Raw genomic sequence first — 19,358 nt, 5'->3', positions numbered from 1 at the left:
AATTGCTTTATTCTTCAGAGCAGCATTGGATCCTTCTGCACAAACCTGCTGAGATTATCTTGATAGATATTATACTGTTAAATTTTGGCATGCCTTACAACATATACATTCCAGCACATTTACAAAATCCTTACCTCTGATTCCACTGCCAACTCTTCCCCTTTTTTTGTTCAAGTGTAAATTTCTTGTTTCAGAGAAATGGCAAGTCTACGAGGAAATACACAATAAATGAGGGGAAGAGCTCAGTTTTTTTAAGAGGTGTCATTATGGGTATAAAAACAAATATTAGAAAAAGAAAAGTAAAATGTTAGTTGTATCCTGCCTCAATTCTGACTTGCTTTCTTTAAAATTGTCAGACAAAATGAGCAAATGCACTGGGTTATGTCTCATTTTATACAATGTATGACATTACAGTTCGGTAAATATGGTTAAAGTTGTTCGCTGTACAATCTACAGTCAGCAATTTTATGCTACCTTTTAAGCATATAACTATGTGACTAGATGTATTCATATATTCTCAGCAACTGCTTTATTCTTCAGAGCAGCACTGGATCCTTCTGCACAACCCTGCTGAGCTTATCTTGATGTATATTATACTGTTAAATTTTGGCATGCCTTACAACATAATATAATTTTTATTATTATAATTTATTTATTTTTTTTAAAGGTGTCATTCTGGGTAAACTTAAATTTTTGTGCCTGTTGTTGGGTTTTACAATATCTATATAACCAGCGACAGTTATTGGGTAGCCATGATGAGCCGGGAGGGCGGGGGGGGGGGGGGGGGTTGTTTTTAGTGTTTGTACTTTTAATTTCGTTTTCCTTTGTTAGTATAAAAAGAAAAAAAAAACAAAACTGTGAACGATTTCTGCTGTGTGTTGCTTGGTTTGTTTTTTCTTCTCAATGAAATATTTGGGAAAGGGAAGGGAGAAAAAAGTAATGTTCAGCAGACATGTTCAGCAGACATGTTCAGCAGACATGTTCAGCAGAAATGATCAGTAGAAATGTTCAGCAGAAATGTTCACTAGAAATGTTCTGCAGAAATGTTCAGCAGAATTGTTCATTAGAAATGTTCAGTAGTAATGTTCAACAGAAATCTTCAGCAGAAATGATCAGTAGAAATCTTCAGCAGAAATCTTCAGCAGAAATCTTCAGCAGAATTGTTCAGCAGAAATGTTCAGAAGATATGTTCAGCAGGAATGTTCAATAGAAATGTTCAGCAGGAACACTCAGTAGAAACGTTCAGCAGAAACGTTCAGCAGAAATGTTCAGCAGAAATGTTCAGTAGAGATGTTCAGTAGAAATGTTCAGCAGAAATGTTCAGCAGAAATGTTTATTAGAAATGTTCAGCAGAAATGTTCAGCAGAAATGGTGATTATATTTATGGTGATGGTTCCCAGTGCAATGTGACATGGGGCTTTGGCATTTTGATAAATCAACCCAAACCCATATACCTGGTTTGACAGATTTAAACTATACTTTCTCATTTGAAGAAAAACTCAAAGAAAAATATAATAGACTGTTGTTTCTCAGTTGTCAGACAAGGTTAATGTACTTGTATAATGATGCATATGACTGTTTCTTTTTTTGACTGTTTCCCTTTGCATGTGATACTCCACAGATGAAACTAAATATGAATACATTATTCAGATTGAACAGACAATGTGTTTTAAACAGATACACAAACACATAGAAATATTGAAAATATGCCAGAAGGGTATTTGCTTGAGACTAGTATGCTTGAGCCTGGGCTTAGACGGGATGCAATGTAAAAGTTGCACAAGCAAGAGCTTTTTACTTGAAGGGCGTGAGTAGGAAGTTTGTGGGACAAAGACCACATTCAATAAGACAATATAAATGAGTCACAGTATTTTTAAATCATCTATAATCAGTAGTTTTCTCTAGTACACCCACCTAAACACTGCCTTATTTGGCTCCAAAATAAAACAATTCTACTATATTTCTGTTCAAACTGGCCTAAAATTCATAATATGCTTTAATTTATAGATTATTCTTTCCACCACTTGATATAGCCCACACAGACCAGGCGCCTATAACAAGCTAATTTCTACTACATTTTGGCCAACTAGGTCTGAGTGCCTCATAGTAAGCCAGTTAGTCCCAACAGCTAGCCCACAAATAAGTAAATAAAGAAATAAATAATTATATTTAACTATTATAAAATAAAAGTTCAGATAAGAAAGACAATGATAATTGATCAATGATTAACCCATGAGAATGAGTTAAAAACAAATAATCTTTTCAATAAGTGATTTTATTTTTATCTCCTGCAGATCTCCACAGTGCATATTTTTGGGGTGATATTCAGGAATTAAATGCCAATGAAATCAAATAGCTGGCAAAATAAAAGCTTTTTCTTGATATATTTATGAGGCCATAGATGTTAAAAAATGGTACACCCCATAGCCCTCTCATGCCATAGTTATAATTTTACCATAACTGACAAGTTATCTAAATAAACTTGCAAATGTATTTGTATTTACTTTGGTGCTTGAAAGTTTGTGAACCCTTTAGAATTTTCTATATATCTGCATAAATATGACCTAAAACTTCATCAGATTTTCACACAAGTCCTAAATGTAGACCTAGTCATTTATTTACTGAAGAAAATGATCCAATATTACATATATGCGAGTGGCAAAAGTATGTGAACCTTTGCTTTCAGTTTCTGGTGTGAGCCCCTTTAGCAGCAAAAACTGCAACTAACCGTTTCCAGTAACTGTTGATCAGTCCTGCATATCGGCTTGGAGGAATTTTAGCCCATTCCTCAGTACAGAACAGTTTCTACTCTGCGATGTTGGTGGGTTGCCTCAATGAACTATTTGCTTCAGGTTCTTCCACAACATTACTGTTGGATTAAGGTCAGGAATTTGATTTGGCCATTCCAAAACATTACCTTTATTCTTCTTTAACCATTCTTTAGTAGAATGACTTGTGTGCTTAGGGTCATTGTCTTGCTGCATCACCCACTTTCTCTTGAGATTCAGTTTACAGACAGATGTCCTGATATTTTCCTTAGAATTTGCTGGTATAATTCAGAATTCATTGTTCCATCAATGATGGCAAGTCATCCTGGTCCAGATGGAGCAAAACAGGCCCAAACCATGACACTACCACCACCATGTTTCACAGATGGGACAAGGTTCTTATGCTGGAATGCATTGTTTATCTTTCTCCTAATATAAGCCTTCTCACATAAACAAAAATTCTATTTTGGTCTCATCCAAAATGAGCCATTGACTACATCACTGATATGTGCTATACGTAAATATGTGTTTTGATTGTTCTGGCCTCCATTGTTATTTTTTATTTATGTTTTATGCAAAACATTTTTCCAATAGCCTTTTGGCTTGTGCACATGATGTTTATCAAACTGCAGAAGGGCAGCAATGTTCTTTTTGGAGAGCAGTGGCTTTCTCCTTGCAACCCTGCCATGCACACCATTGTTGTTCAGTGTTCTCCTGATGGTGGACTCATGAACATTAACTTCAGCCAATGTGAGAGAGGCCTTTAGTTGCTTAGAAGTTACCCTGGGTTCCTTTGTGACCTCGCGGTCTATTACACATCTTGCTCTTGGAGTGATCTTTGTTGGTTGACCACTTTTGGGGAGGGTAACCTTGGTCTTAAATTTCCTCCATTTGTACACAATCTGTCTGACTGCGGAGTCCAAATGCTTTAGAGATGGTTTTGTAACCTTTTCCAGCATGATGAGCATCAACAACTCTTTTTCTGAGGTCCTTCTTTGTTTGTGGCATGATATACTTTCACAAACATGTGTTGTGAAGATCTGACTGTGATAGATCCCTGTTCTTTAAATAAAACATGGCACTCACTCACACCTGATTGTCATCCTATTGATTTAAAACACCTGACTCTAATTTCACCTTCAAATTAACTGCTAATTCTAGAGGTTCACATAATTTTGCCACTCACAGATATGTAATATTGGATAATTTTCCTCAGCAAGTAAATGACTAATATAATATTTTTGTCTAATTTGTTGAACACACACACACACACACACACACACACACACACAGTAAGAAGCTGAACGTGAGCCTGGTGAAGCGAATGCTGTGAGGGTTTTATGACGTGTGCTGAAAAGTGTGACTTGAATAAATGTGAACTGGAGAGTCCGACGCCACCATGGCAACCTCCCCTCTAGCCAAAATTGTCAAAACCCTCACCACCCTCCACCAAACCCAACATCATGTGCTCCTGGATCTGCACCACAAGCAGCAGCTGCACTTCAAAGCCCTCACACAAGAGCAGGCCGAGTGCTAAGGGGCACTTCAGACTCAGCTGCAGCCCATGCGACATGTGACACTTGCTATCACAGGAAACAAAGCTTGCTGCTCAGGTGCTCCTGCTGTGGACACAGCAGGAGTATTCCAGAATCAAGTGGGCGGTCCTGCAGTATGTCGGCCGGACACGTGAAGATCATTGCTGGTGCTTCCAGTTGCTGCTGCTCTCCCAGGTTGGTTGTCCCATCACCTACCCACAGCAACTGAAGGTCTGAAGGTCTCTCTCTCTTACAACTCCTCTGGTTCCAGATCCCCAGTACTGAGGTGCAGGAGCTACAAAACCAGCCCAAATGTGGTTTGTCCCCATGGCCCTCCCAAACCCCCCCCCCCCCCCACACACACACACCTTCACCTCTGATGTCTCATCTAACTCCCTCTCTCTCTCTACACAGATCCACACCCACCAGGACTGGAGCAAAGCCCAGTCACGTCTGCAGGTGCAGCAGGGAAATTAGACAGTTCCAGGATCAGCATTCCTTCCTGGAAGCCAGAATGCTGGTCCATATCCCTGATGCGCTGCAAGCCTCCCCTGATTGTGAAGGAATGTACCAGACCACCATCAATGCAGGGAATTAGGGAAAGCAGGATTGATTAACGTGAGTTGTATGCAGGGGGATGATTTTTATAAAATTCTGGGGGCAAAAGCATAAAGTGGAGTTAGTCCTTGTCTCAACCATCCACTAAGTCTTGGGACAAACTGGCAAGGGTTACAGGCATTAGTGAGAAAAATGTTGGACCTGCAGTAGTAGCATGGTGTGGAATGTACATGGCATTGGCTGGGGAGGCGGTACTGGGGCCAACAACATCAGCTTCATGTCAGGGGGACATGGAGGGTTGGGAGGGCTCCACCCCTGATGGGGTTTCCCCTCGGGGAATTCCCGTTGGAGCAGTCATGCGACAAGACACTGAGGCATGCCTTCGAACAAGTGAGAGTAACCGATGCAGCCTAATGTTGTGCTATCCCACCCATAGCTCACCATTATCAAGGATAGTTTACTGTATACCGAGTAATGCAGGACACTCAAACTAAAGAAGAAATGACCCAAACACTGGATAAAACACTGGCATTCACGGTGGTGTTCGCAGGTGGTGTGCGGCATGTTGCGAATGTCAGTTGGTGAATCTGCTGGCCACCCCAAAAGTGCTATTGCGGTCATTGAGGTCCCCTTCAACAGAATTGGCATGGACTTGTCAGGCTATTAGAAAAGGTGCATGTGAGGCTATCGCTTTGTTTTAGTCCTGGTGGATGATGCAGCACGATGTTAGTTATCATCACGTAATGTTTCCAATGTTTACCATCCACAAATGGATGGGCTGGTCGAACTGTTTAATCAAACACTCAAAATATGATTCGTAAGTCCACTCAAAATAATGCGCAGAATTGGGATAAGTGGTTCAAACCCCTGTTATTTTCAGTACAAGTGATCCCACGAGCCTCCATGGGGTTTTCCCCATTTGAGTTGTTTGATGGGCACAAGTGGAAGGGGGAACACTGTAAACCCTGCCTGACTGGTCTCTCCTCTGTTTACTTAAGATCTAAAATTACAGGCATACTTCTTTTACTGACGTTCAGTTACATAGTGACAAACCGCTCCAAGTGGAGAATTATTTGGGGCTAAAGAAAAAAAATCTTCTGGGCAAAACTTGATTTTAAAAATGCATTTTACTTAATATTGTTTTCTTAACAATAAATTTGTAATGCAAGTAACAATTTTATTGACATCAGTAACTGTAATCAACTACATCAATTTAAAATGTAATGCGTTACATTACTGTATTATCAGAAGAAGTAATTAGATTACACCCAACTCCTAATGCTCCTAATACATCTGAGTTGATTTTACCAAATGCATTTCAGGATAAAAGTCATTGTTAAATGGTAGAGCAAGCTTACATTGAACATTCTCTTTTCCAGTTCCAAAATTAAAATGATCTTAATTTTGCTTACGATGCTTTTGGGAAACTCAGTCCTAATCCAATCTTTAATTACTAAACTATATATTACTATGTATTAAAGGGTTTACTATCAAACCTTATATTAAGGCATTACCACATGTGCTGTTGCTGCCAGAAATCAAGAGTTGTGGCTTGTAAATGCAACAGAAGAGATAGTGACAGAATTCTGATATATAAATTTGTTAAAGCTACTATTACTATTCCATTTTGACAATATTATTTTAAGTGAAGTAAGGTATTTATTACTATTTATATTATTATTAACTATTTATTATTATTTATATTATTATTAACTATAGTACAATTAATACAGTACAAATCATCAAAAACAAACTACATATAATGTACAGCAACTGTAGAACATGATAAACTTTGGCTTACCTTTGGCTTACAGCTTGATGCTATGAAACAGGTGAGCAGAGTGATGCATATATAGCCTAACAGACATACTATCTGGACAATCCCTTGTTTGTGGATTAGCTGCCCTCCCCTGTGATACACCTAAAACATGGACACATACCACACTGCTGAAAATGTGGTTACAGGCAAATACTTATTTGTATGTCAAAACAGTGTATTAGAATAAGAGGAATGAGGGCCAAATCACGTCAAGTTTATTTATCATTTGCACAGTACATTCAGTCAGGATATGCAAAACATACTTTTCAAAAAACCTGAAAAGAAAGAAAAAACAAAGCAAAGAAAAGAAATACTTTATTGTCCTCTCAGAAAATAGCTTTCTTGGACTCAGCATGCATTAATGGCTTACAACGACAAGTTCCACTACCTGCCAACCTCACATATATACATTCCTAACAGTTTTGCCCACCAAACAATATTTCATAGCCCAGTATTCACAGTATTGCACAGTGCCATCAGTATTGCACAGAATACAGTATAGCATAGTGGCGAAATCACAGTATTGCACAGTCTCAAAACATGATCCCAGGAATTTCACAGTTCCAGTATTACACATCCCCAGGATTACTGCAGAGACCCAGCATTACACAGCTACACAGAGTATTGCACATCAGGAATTGCACCCTCCCAGCAGTTTTTGCATAGTTCTTAGAATTTCTTATTAAATTATGTGTTGTTTATGTCATTTTCTGGTCTTGTTCTCTAGTTTTCACATCTCCTTTTAGTATTATTGCCTGGTTTTGGTTATGACTTTTCTTTACAATTTGGATTTGTCTGGTTGTGTTTTCATGATAAACTCGTACTGCAATTGCACCCGTATCTGCCTATCTTATCTGACATAAAGCTACAGACCAATAGTCTTTTTTTTAAAAACAATGTTTCTCTGGAATTGTTCCAGAATTGCAAGTCCAATTAATATTGTAAAATAGGGACCCAAGCTTGGGTCACATACTCTGTAGAAGTCTTCAGTAGTAGAGTAGAAATTCCATCTGGACAGGTTAACTTCCTTTTGAACTATTTCTAGCTATATCCAGTCACAATTCCTAAAAGCTGCTTCTTTCTTGTTCATGCAGACTTTACATGTGTTTTGTGCTTAGGATAAACAGTTATGTCCTTCTTAGTGTGCATGTCCACACAAAAGTTGATGTAATCAGTTGTGTAATCTCTCTGTCTAGTCTCTGTTGCAGCGTTTAAATCTGTGTTGTGAAAAATATCCCAGTCTGTACACAGAAAAACTTGCAGGGTGTTTATTCTATATTCTTCCCATAAAGTCACTATTTTACCAGTGGCTTGCTACTTTTAAGAACAGTCCTGTATGTTGCTATAAGATGAACTGCATTTTAGTCCGAATTTCTAAGAGGAGGTTAGGGTTTTGCACTGTAAACTTTTATGTTCTTCTGGAACTCAATAAATGGATCTTGTATGGTAGCACTACTTGTATTGTTCTCTGCTTTATATATCGCTTTGCTTGTATTTTCTCATTTGTAAGTTGCTTTGGATAAAAGCATCTGCTAAATGAATAAATGTAAATGTATGTTGTTGCCATATCATTTGTCTAAAAATTTACCATACTGTGTCTTACACTTATTGATAAAAAACATTTAAGAATGTCTTGAGTTTACACTTATTAAATTAAGGAGAGATGAAAAAACGTTCACCAGAGTAGCACTCCAGCTGATTTTCGATACAGTCTGATATAATAGTGCTCTCACTGCATTACCATTGGGTTGGACATACACCATGCAAATGATAATGTTCCCAAACTCTCTTAGAAGACAGAACAGCCTTAGATTTAGAGAAAAAAGTTCAATGCCAGGGCTGCAAAAAGTTCTTTTCGTTGTGCATTGTTTGCAAAAGTTGTTACTCATCCTCTGGAGTTGTTTTGGAGATTTTAAGACTTTCCCAAACAGTGAGAATCAGGACATTGCTTGTGCAAAGGTTGCCACATATACCACATTTAAACAAAATAAACACAAAAACACAGGAACAAAACTTTTTTTTTTTCATTTCCACATTTAAAATGTAGAACTATTGTAACATTTGAGCATTTTATTATGTCAATAACATAAGTGACTAAAAAAAACACAAAGGTATAATTTCTGAGTTGACTAACCAGTCTTGTGGGAAGATTGAGCTTGCATTTCTTGATATGAATTGACAAATTGACCTTAAATTCAAAAGTATTTACTAATGAAAGAAAGGCAGAAAACTGGTACACAAAACAGATCTTTCAGTAGATTTGAAGTCTACATGAGAGCTTTTTTAAAATTCAAACACTAACCTTAATAGGTAAGCTGGCAATTGCTAGTACTCTTGAATAATGATATAGAATAGAATGCAAGTGTGTGATTTGAGACCCAAAGCTAGTTTGCTTAGCTGATAGATACAGTGCCCTCCACTTATATTGGCACCCTTGGTAAATTTGAGCAAAGAAGGCTGTGAAAAATGATCTGCATTGTTTAACCTTTTGATCTTTTGTTTAAAAAAAATCACAAAAATACACAGGTTTATATATATATATATATATATATATATATATATATATATATATATATATATATATATATCCATCCATCAATCCATCCATCCTCTATACCGCTTATCCTTCTCAGGATCATGGGGAACCTGGAGCCTATCCCAGGGATATATATAGGTGTGCAGTAATTATTGGCACCACTATGAACTATGAATTTATATGAGAAAAATACATTTTAAGTATATTCCCATTGATATTTGATATTTTTTATTACACCTGGGTGATTAGGAACAGGAAATTGTTCAACCATGACATACAGGTGTATAAATATGAGGTAACACATAGGCCAAATTCCCTTGGTCGTTCATAACAATGGGTAACAACTGGAAATGTTATGAATCAGCCTGGAAGAGGACAAGTGCATACACTGTCTCAACGCACTGTGAAGAGGACGGTTCGAGTGGCCAAAAAATCTCCAAGGATCATAGCTGGAGAACTGCAGAAGTTAGTTGTGTCTTGGAGTCAGAAAGTCTCTAAAACAAATCACCTACATCACCTCAAATTGTTTGGAAGGGTTTCAAGAAAAAAAGTCTCTACTCTCATCCAAAAACAAACTCGAGCGTCTTCAGTTTGCCAGACACTACTGGAACTTCAAATGGGATCGGGTCAGATGAAAGCAAAATAAACACACTTTTTGGAAATAAACACAAGAGGTGGATTTGGCATACACAGAGAGGTAGCAATATGGAAAAGTACCTCATGCTCAGAGTTAAATATGGTCAAATCAAGTGGCTTTATTGTCAGTTCAACCATATACAGCTGGGACAGTACACAGTGAAACGAATCAATGTTCCTCCAGGGCCATGGTGCTACAAAAAACAATACACTATCTACATGGATGACATAAGTAAATAAGACCTACACATTTCTACATGTGCACGTGCACGTGCAAACGTGTGTAAACAACACAAGACAGTACAGTAACTACTAAGACAGGACAATAGACATAGTCAGAGTCAGTGTAGCACTGAGCAGTACACAGTTATAGTTTGGAAGTGTCTTATATAATAGGTAGTGCAAAAGAGTAACAATATAATTAAAAAAAGCTGTGAATGTAAACATAACATGCTATGACTTAGTATTTCAGCAGAAGAAATACTTTCAGATTGTGGAAGAAACCCACACGGTCGTGTCATTGGCCAACTTGATGATGTGATTCGAGCTGTGCATTGCTGCACAGTCGTGAGTCAGCAGAGTGAACAGCAGTGGACTGGACAGCCCTGGGGGGCCCCGTGCTCAGTGTGGTGGTGCTGGAGATGCTGTTCCCAATCCAGACTGATTGAGGTCTCCTAGTCAGGAAGTACAGAATCCAGTGGCAGAGGGAGGTGTTTAAGCCCAGCAAGTTCAGGTGAGGAATGATTGTATTGAATGCTGAAGTCTATGAAGAGCCTTCGAACGTAAGTATACATACACAGTTGCAATCAAAATTATTCAACCCCCATTGCAAATCAGGTTTATTGTCAAAATTTACAGACATTCAGCTGTTTGCAATGTACAAATAAAAAAAAGCAATTGAAATAGTTCAACACAATAAATCCTTCAAGTGGTTTCCCCAAATTCAACTGAAAATGCAACTTATTATGACTTCTCCAGTTTTAACATAACATAACACATTCACCTGTGGCCTAGTCATTTTCCTGATTTTTTTACAAGGCAAAACCAAAAGGAGCTCGTAGTGCATGATTTATATATGAAAATCAGTGTTCTTAAAAATGGACAAGTGTTGAAATGTACATTAAAACACACTATAATGGCAACAAGTATGTAGACACTCACCATCACACACATATGTGGGCCCATATTTAAAGGAGAATATCTGGTCTTCAGTCTGTACATTGAAACTCAGGCACAACTGGATTCTGCAGTAAGGCAATGATCCAACGCATAGGAGTAAGTCCTAATCCTAGAAGTAAGTGAAAGACTGATCTCCAGTTATTGGAAGTGTTTGGTTGCAGTTATTGCTACTAATGGTGGCACAACCAGATTTTAAGTTTAAGGGGGCAATTAGTTTTTCACATATGTGATAGGTGTTGGATAAGTTTTTTATTTTTCCTTTAATAAAAAAGAAAAGCTGATTTGTTTGTTTACTCAGGTTGCCTTTGTTATATGCTTTGTTTTGTTTGAAGATCTAAAATTAATTAGTGTGAGATATACACAAAAACAGAAGAAATCAGGATCAGGGCAAATACTTTTCACAGCACTGTATGTCACACTGAAATGTATTTTGGGCTCTAAATATAGTAATAAAATTTAATAAATGGAATCTAATTCAACAGACAGTAACTTTAAAAAAAAATATGTTTTAACACAATCTTTCCAAAATCAAGAAACTTATTTATGGTTGACACCAATAGCCATCTAACAATATTTTACTATATTTATGATATTTACTTCAGTTATTGTGAAAAGAAAGATAAAAAAAAAAAAACAACAACAAATGACACTATCAGAATCTATCATGAAGCTGGCACGCAGTGCTTCTGTGCATCAAACTAAGGGCACAAGTAGTTTGTAAGCTACAGTGAGGGAAAAAAGTATTTGATCCCCTGCTGATTTTGTACGTTTGCCCACTGACAAAGAAATGATCATTCTATAATTTTAATGGTAGATTTATTTGAACAGTGAGAGACAGAATAACAACAAGAAAATCCAGAAAAAACGCATGTCAAAAATGTTATAAATTGAAAAAAAAAAACAGCTCATACATTAATATGGTGGATTTACTGTAATATCATACCTTCATAATATGAAGAGGGGAAAGTCAAAGAAGATATGTGTTTTTCACTAACTTTAGTTTGGTTTGGTAACTTGATGATTGATGAGTAGCGCTGTTGATATCAGGTTTCATGACAATTTCACAACTGTATTTCAAAATTAAATACACCCCATTGTGGATGTATTATGTCAAAACACTCCCTTGGGATAAAATGAAATTAATCTATGTACACTATATTTTCTAATTACAATGGTAAATGTGTGTAACTTTGTGGTTCAGCTGCCTGGTAAAGGGTTTTAATATGTGAGTATTACTTTGTTAACATTACTTGTAGTTTATCAAAATGAACAACATATTCAACTAATTCAACATTTTCAACTAATTCTTAAATTTTAAATAAATTAAAATATCTTTATTAAGTAACAACCTGATTGTTACATTCAGTTGTTGCTGAGGGCTTAAATGCTGTATACACTTATGGCACATTAATAGACTTAAGATTAATTTCATAATATTAATATTTAATATTATATTATTAGTAGTAGTGATAGTAGTAGTAGTAGTAGTAGTGGTTATTTTTTGGGGGTGTAAAATGATTAGATGTGGATTCATGCTAGTGTTAAAAAAGTTCCCCTCCTGATTGAGGAGTTGTACAGCTGAATGATGAATCTCTCCTACACTACACCCAGATGATTCCCCCTGACTAGCTAACATGCGGTCTTGATTGTTTTATATTCTTTGTCACACTGTTCTTCTGTTTCTGTTTGTCTATTTTACAAATATGACTTGATATCTGTTCAGTGCTACTTCAAATAAATGTGCTTAAATAGCATTTATGTTTCTGTATTGTGTTATATTTTTATGCTAGTAAATGGTGTTAAAAAGTTGTCTAAGTTGTCATCAATGAACCAGTATGTTATGATGTGGTGTGTTGTGGGCCGGGTGTGGTGGTCCGCTCAGGGCCAGAAAGTCCAGGGCCACCCCTGATTATTGCTATTAATTCTAAATAACATATACTGAAAATCTTAAAACTCTGAAATGAGATCCCCATTCCTATATTTTGCTTAGGGCCCCGAAATAAGCCTGACTGAAATGTGCTGAGTGTACTTAAATGTGCCAAGACTGATTATCAGTATTACAGATATAACTGTCCAGCCTTCCAGCATTCACTCCTAAAACACTTCCATCCAATCTAAGGTTTAAAGTAAACATATTTTCACATTTTCACTAAGTACATGCATTTACAGCATGATGGATACTCTCTGCACCCCAGAGAAAAGAAAAAAAAAACAACGACACATACAGTATGAGGAAGGTAGACAAGAGATTAGTATTCAGTAGCAGAGCTTAGTAGAGACCAGTAGAAAAGTTCTTGCAGTCAAAATAGGTATAAATTGTCTTCAAATACATTACAGCTATCACTAATTATATAAAAAGTATTCCCATAAAACGGATGTTAGTAATTTGCTAAGACCACAAATAGTTTTATTTATTAAAGAAACACAGCTCATACATTTTTCCTTTTATAGTTAATGATGTGGAATGTCTGCGAAGCAACTCTCTCAAAATTAAGACAAAAGAAGAAAAAGCACAGCTTGTCCTCTGTCTTGAAGACTTTTTAAGTCAGAAAACAGAAATTTACAACTTTACCCCTGACTTTTATAAAGCACTGATGCTGGAAGCGGAGACTCCTTCCATAAATGTTATGTAAATGAGTCCTTAAAGATAGATTCGGCATATCAATGATTACACTTAAAAAAAGAAAAGAAAATCTGTTTATGTGAGCAGCGCTTCTGCTAATGTGTGGCCATTAATATAATTATTGGTTGTGCTCTGGTTCTGAGCAGTGTGGCGTTGTGCATGTTTTTACAAAGTGACAACAACAGATACCCAAATTAAGATATTTTTTTAATCACACAATTCTTTCATCACACTGGTGTCTTAAACTTTATATTTCATTTAACTTTGTATATGTTAAAATCTACAAAAAATAAATAAATACCCCCCCCCAAAAAAAAACAAAACAAAAAAAAACAACAACAACAACAAAACAGATCAAACCATAGTATGTGATGCTGGCTCAAATTTAGCCTATTACCCAAAAACACTTAAAATTCAACATAGAGGCAAATACTCACATCTACCACATCTAAAAAAGACACCAGGCGTGAGTGAGAAGAAGCAAGGGTCCAGATTTATTGGTTCCGTTCCACCACACGAGATCCACACCGATGAAAATTCTCAGAAGTGATCTGACACCCGGAGCTCAAGCTCCAGTATTTATACTGTATTTACACAGTAGATAACCAATATATTTCAGAAAGACTATGATACCAATACCAATAGGGTTAAAAAAGAGCTCATCTACATTACCATTAGGTTCTGAAAAGGGCTTATCAAATTTACCATTAGGCTCTGAAAAAGGACTTTCCAAGTTACCATAAGGTTCAATAGTTGAGAGACAAAACAATTTAGAGTGACCTTGGTCTCACTATTATCTCGCGGGGGGGGGCAGCTTGACTCAGCTACCCTTATAAATGGCTCCTCATGGTTTTCTCTTAAAATTAAGGCCTTCCTTGCGAGACAAGAATCTTCACCGTCCAAATTATGAGTAAGTTACATTTTTCTGTATTTCTAGTTTATAATTTATTTTCATATTTGCTCTATATCTCTATTTTATATATAGTTATACTGCTTGCAAAATGGTTTACTGTACTTCCTACTTCATAATATCATTATATTACCCTTCTACTATCCTACATATCCTACTACTCTTTATTTTTATAAAGAGTATATATTTTATTATTATAAGATATTACCCTTATAATATCTTAATATTCCTTTTTATTATTCTTATAACGTTATAATAGTATGTGTGAGAGAGAGAAACAGAGAGTGTGTGTGTGTGTGTGTGTGTGTGTGTGTGTTATGTCTACATGCCCGCCCTTGACTGTATGAGAGCGTGTGTGTGTGTGTTAGCACTCCTCAGCTCTTATGCTTCTTTTTGACTTTTTGACTAATAAACCATAGTGTAGTGCTCTTACAGATCTTTAAAGTGTGAATCCAATTTGTCAATATCCGCCTAATACCGCTTCTGTGTGTCTAGGTGCCCGTCGTCATTCCTTCTTCTCCCCTTTACTGGATCTGGATCTGGATCTGGATCTGGACACTCATTATCAGCTTGCGCATCTCACTGCTGATATCATGGTGCTACTTAACGTTCTTCGCAGCACCCCCTCTGGAAATGGAAATGCGGGGTCCCCCCCCCCCCTCCGATACAGAATCTACCCCGTGAACGTGCGTATTGACGCCTCTACACAGCCAGAACCCCCCTCCAGCTTTCAGTCTGAGGAAGATGTCACCTTCTCTGATCTGGGCCCCGACCATTCTTCCCTCTTCTCACCTGTCAGTCCGCCCCACTCTCAGTGGTCCTCTCACTTCACCTTTGCTGACTATCCCATGTCCCCAGGACGCACCCCATTTTCTTCCCCCTACCGCTCTCCTCAAGATTACGCACCCACCAGTCCTGTGAATTATCAATAAAATTACATATTACTCATACTAAGTGTCCCTCATGTTTATTTCATGTCATTTTTATCCACAACAGTGACTATTACTATTTATAAGAGAAACATGATTATATTACTTAATTCAGATGCCATAACCCCCTAAACTAAGTACGTGAAATAAAAGTTGAAACATAGCCATCAAATTGAGATAACAGAAAAAAACATGCTTAGTTTTATAAGCTTTGACTTCTAACCCTGTGAAGTACCAAAATCATTCACAATGTCAACTACATCAAAAGTTACAGAAAATCCCAAAAAGAAACCTACTCTACATGTACAGAAAATCAAATGCACACTATATGAATTTTAGATCAATATTCCTGCAACCACCATGCACAAGTGAGTTTATTTTCTCCACATTAGCCAAGTCAAAATAAACTCTTTTTTTTTTAAATCACATTTTTTCACCAGCATTATAGAGTAGACTTCTTCCTGCTACTCATCATCACTTGAATCTTCATTCGATTCCTCGCTCGAATCCTCATACGATTCATCACTTGAGTCTTCCTGTACAGCATCCTTCTCCACTAACTCCCAGAATTCTCTGTTGGGTGGGTTTTTTGGAAGCTTTCCATTACCTATGTAGAACAGCATGACCTTGATTTCGGCAAAGATTGTGGGCAGAATGAATGAAACCTGCAGAGAAGCAAAATAATTAAGACACTGGATCTGTAACAGAGAAGTCAATAGGTGAACAACTACAGTTAGAAGTGCATGTGCTGAATCAGCTCGCAACGCACTTCTAGCAGCTGCCCAACCTACATGCCCCGACATGTAAAGGCTTTCTGCTAGAATGCTCTTTGTCTTTCTCAAGTCAAGAGCGAACTTCTGAGACAAAGTGGCTCGGTTCATTAATTTATTGATGGGCAAAGCACTCACCTGGGCTACTGCATGTATATGTATATGTATATATATGTATATGTTCACAAATCTTGTGACACACAAGACACAGATACTAAAGTTAAAAAAAGACATCTATGCCTTCTGAATGTGTGTGTACCTATTTTTTATATATGGGTGCACCATCTGCTGTAAGCATAACTACCCATTAATACCGTTTATCATTTACAGTGCATAATGTTTTACGTTGTGAAAATTGCATTTTGTTTTTATGTTGTGAAGAGTATAACAATTTCTTTATGTGGGAATTATTGTTGTGGTTTATGTTTATATGGCCACCTCACTGAAATACACTATTTGTAATGCTGCATACAGTATAAGGGACAAACAAAGGGATCAGAGGATAAACTACAAAAAGGATTTTTTTTTTTTTAATCAGATCACATAACAAGAACTTTACTCAAGTAGCGCAAAATATCATGGCAAGGTCATAGTAAGGTACATCACAAAATATTTAAAACATTTTACTATTTATGTTGTTATAATTTATTCTGTCGTTGAACATATTCAAATGCAGATTATAGCTGCTTCACTCTCCTTTGTTGCTATGACTTGTTACTAAAATGTCAGGAATGTTATTACTGTACTAAACGTTAATAAAATGTTGCATGAGAACCCATCAGAACAGTGAGCTTCCAGATGTAATTACAAGACCATTCACATTTGGCCTCCTCTTAACATCTGGTTTAGGAGCAACTTTACACCCTGACTTAGACAAAACTTTTGTTTAACTGTTGCAAGTGTACGCAATCAGTCATTACCCATCTGGCTCATCCCCAAACCCCAACATCACCATGCTGACCCGTGCTAAATTACACCCTCACCATCTGCAGACCTTTAATTATATAAATTAATACAGTAATTTCAGAACCCACAGACACTATGTGCATGAACATGTCAAGTGTATAGTTTTGAAATAGGTAACAATCTACAGTCATGTGTAGAAGGGATAGATTAATAAAGATAATACAGATCTACCTCATTTCTAGACAGTTTCACTGATTTGTGTGGCTTGTTCTTCCTGTAGAATCCGAGAGATTTGATTGGATCTTTCTCGTCCTTTCCATAATTCGATTTGGCAAGCTGTAATGGATGAAAACAACAATTAGTAAATATGTTTTTAGCATTAGGGGACAATACAAATGTAAAGTTTGGCTAAAGTAATTGAAGGCATTTGAACTATTTTTGCCCATATTTCTTCCATGCAATTGTTGCATAGCTGGTGTGTAAACGTAATTTCCTAATTGTCTGCTGAAAGAGTAACATGCATATACAGTGAATTCAGAAAGTATTCAGATCCCTTTACTTGTTGCACACTTTATGGTGTTGTGGATTTGATTTTGAATATATATATATATATATATATATATATATATATATATATATATATATATATATATATATATATATATATATATAATTACCAGTTCTACCATCAATCTACCCTTAATCACTCATAATGATGAAGGAACATTTAACATTCAACATAGCAAACATTCAGCTTATTCAGTGTCTTGAGTGCAGGATGTGCAAGATCCAGGGTAATCCTAGAGTGTTAGGCATAGCTTAGGTTTTCAAAGGTAGTTTTTCACTTAGGAGTTAATGATGTATGCCTGTGTCAGTCAGTGGTTACTAGGAGTAACATTGTCTAGGTGCTTAAGTTAGCGAAGGCAATATCCGATGCAGTAATATGCCCCAACCAAATACGGCGTGGCGATGTAGCTTACAGCATGTTATGGTTGTATCTCCAGTGTTATTTTGGCTTTTTTAAGGTCATTGTGATGTTGAAAGGTGAACTGTCACTCCAGTCTGAGGAGTTTTCCAGGTTTTCATAAAGGATGTTCCTGTATTTGGCTGCAATCATCCACCCCTCAATTGTTATCAGTCCCCCTGTACCTGCTGCTGAGAAGCACTGCTATAGCATGATGCTGCCACCACCATGGTACACCGTAGGGTTGGTATTAGCCAGGTGATGTGCAGTGCCTGTTTTTCGCCAGTGTTTGCTGTTCTACCCAAAGGGTTCAATTTACATCTCACCAGGATCTTTTTCCACATGTTGCCAGAGTCCTTTATGCTGTAATATGCCTTTTACTCAACAGTAGCCTTCCATCTTGCCACTCTGCCATGACATCCTGATTTATGGAGTGCTGTAGCAATGCTTGTCCTGCCAGCAGATTCTCCTAACTCTGCATAGGACCTTTGGAGCTCTTTTAGAGTGACTCCTTCCTGACCAAAGCCCTTCCTTCCCAGTTGCCCAATTTGGCCAGAAGGCCATTTCAAAATTATTGAGGCCACTGTGGTCCTGGGAACACTCAAAGGGTTAGAAATAGTTTTATCTTTTTGTATGGCCTTCCCACAATTTGATCATGGAGCTCCACAGACAGTTCCTTGGACTTCATGGCTTGGATTTTTCCTAGGGTGTGCCTTTCCAAAATATGTCCAATCAATTCAAATTGCAACAGGTGGACTCCAACTGAGTTCTAGACACATCTAAAGGAGTATTAAAGTAAATTGGATGCATCTGACCACAGCAAAGGGTCTGAATACTTTTGTGAATAAGAGACTGTCATTTTGTCCTTATAGGTGGGTAAAATGGCACATCCACAACACAAAAGTGTGCAGTGTAAATTTCTTAATCCACTGTCATTAGTGTGACAGTGTCATTAGTGTTATGACTAGTGGACTGTAGATACTGCATTCTAATATATAAATGTTAGGGAAAAGGGGATTTTAAGACTCTTTATTGTTTTGTAAAACTCTTAGTGGCTTTAGAACCCTTATACCTGAAGATATGGCAGACTGTATACCAAATAACCTCTTTAGATTAAATAACTTAAATATGGGACATGTGACTAAAAATAGGATTTTTAAAACAAACCCAAGCCCTCAAACTTCATGACACTGCACATTATAGGTGTATTATATTATTTTTGTCA

The 19,358-nt window shown here is 37.0% G+C and overlaps 1 protein-coding gene across 1 annotated transcript in view; it reads right to left on the bottom strand.

Annotated features, from left to right (window-relative positions):
• Window positions 1-19,358, bottom strand: part of LOC128599018 (deoxynucleoside triphosphate triphosphohydrolase SAMHD1-like) — a 130,607-nt gene that overhangs the window by 50,191 nt on the left and 61,058 nt on the right. The gene's annotated exons all lie outside the window — the stretch shown is intronic.

The sequence above is a fragment of the Ictalurus furcatus genome, chromosome 22, assembly GCF_023375685.1.
Source record: "Ictalurus furcatus strain D&B chromosome 22, Billie_1.0, whole genome shotgun sequence".
Lineage (NCBI taxonomy): Eukaryota > Metazoa > Chordata > Actinopteri > Siluriformes > Ictaluridae > Ictalurus > Ictalurus furcatus.
This window is presented reverse-complemented; position numbering and strand designations above follow the sequence as displayed.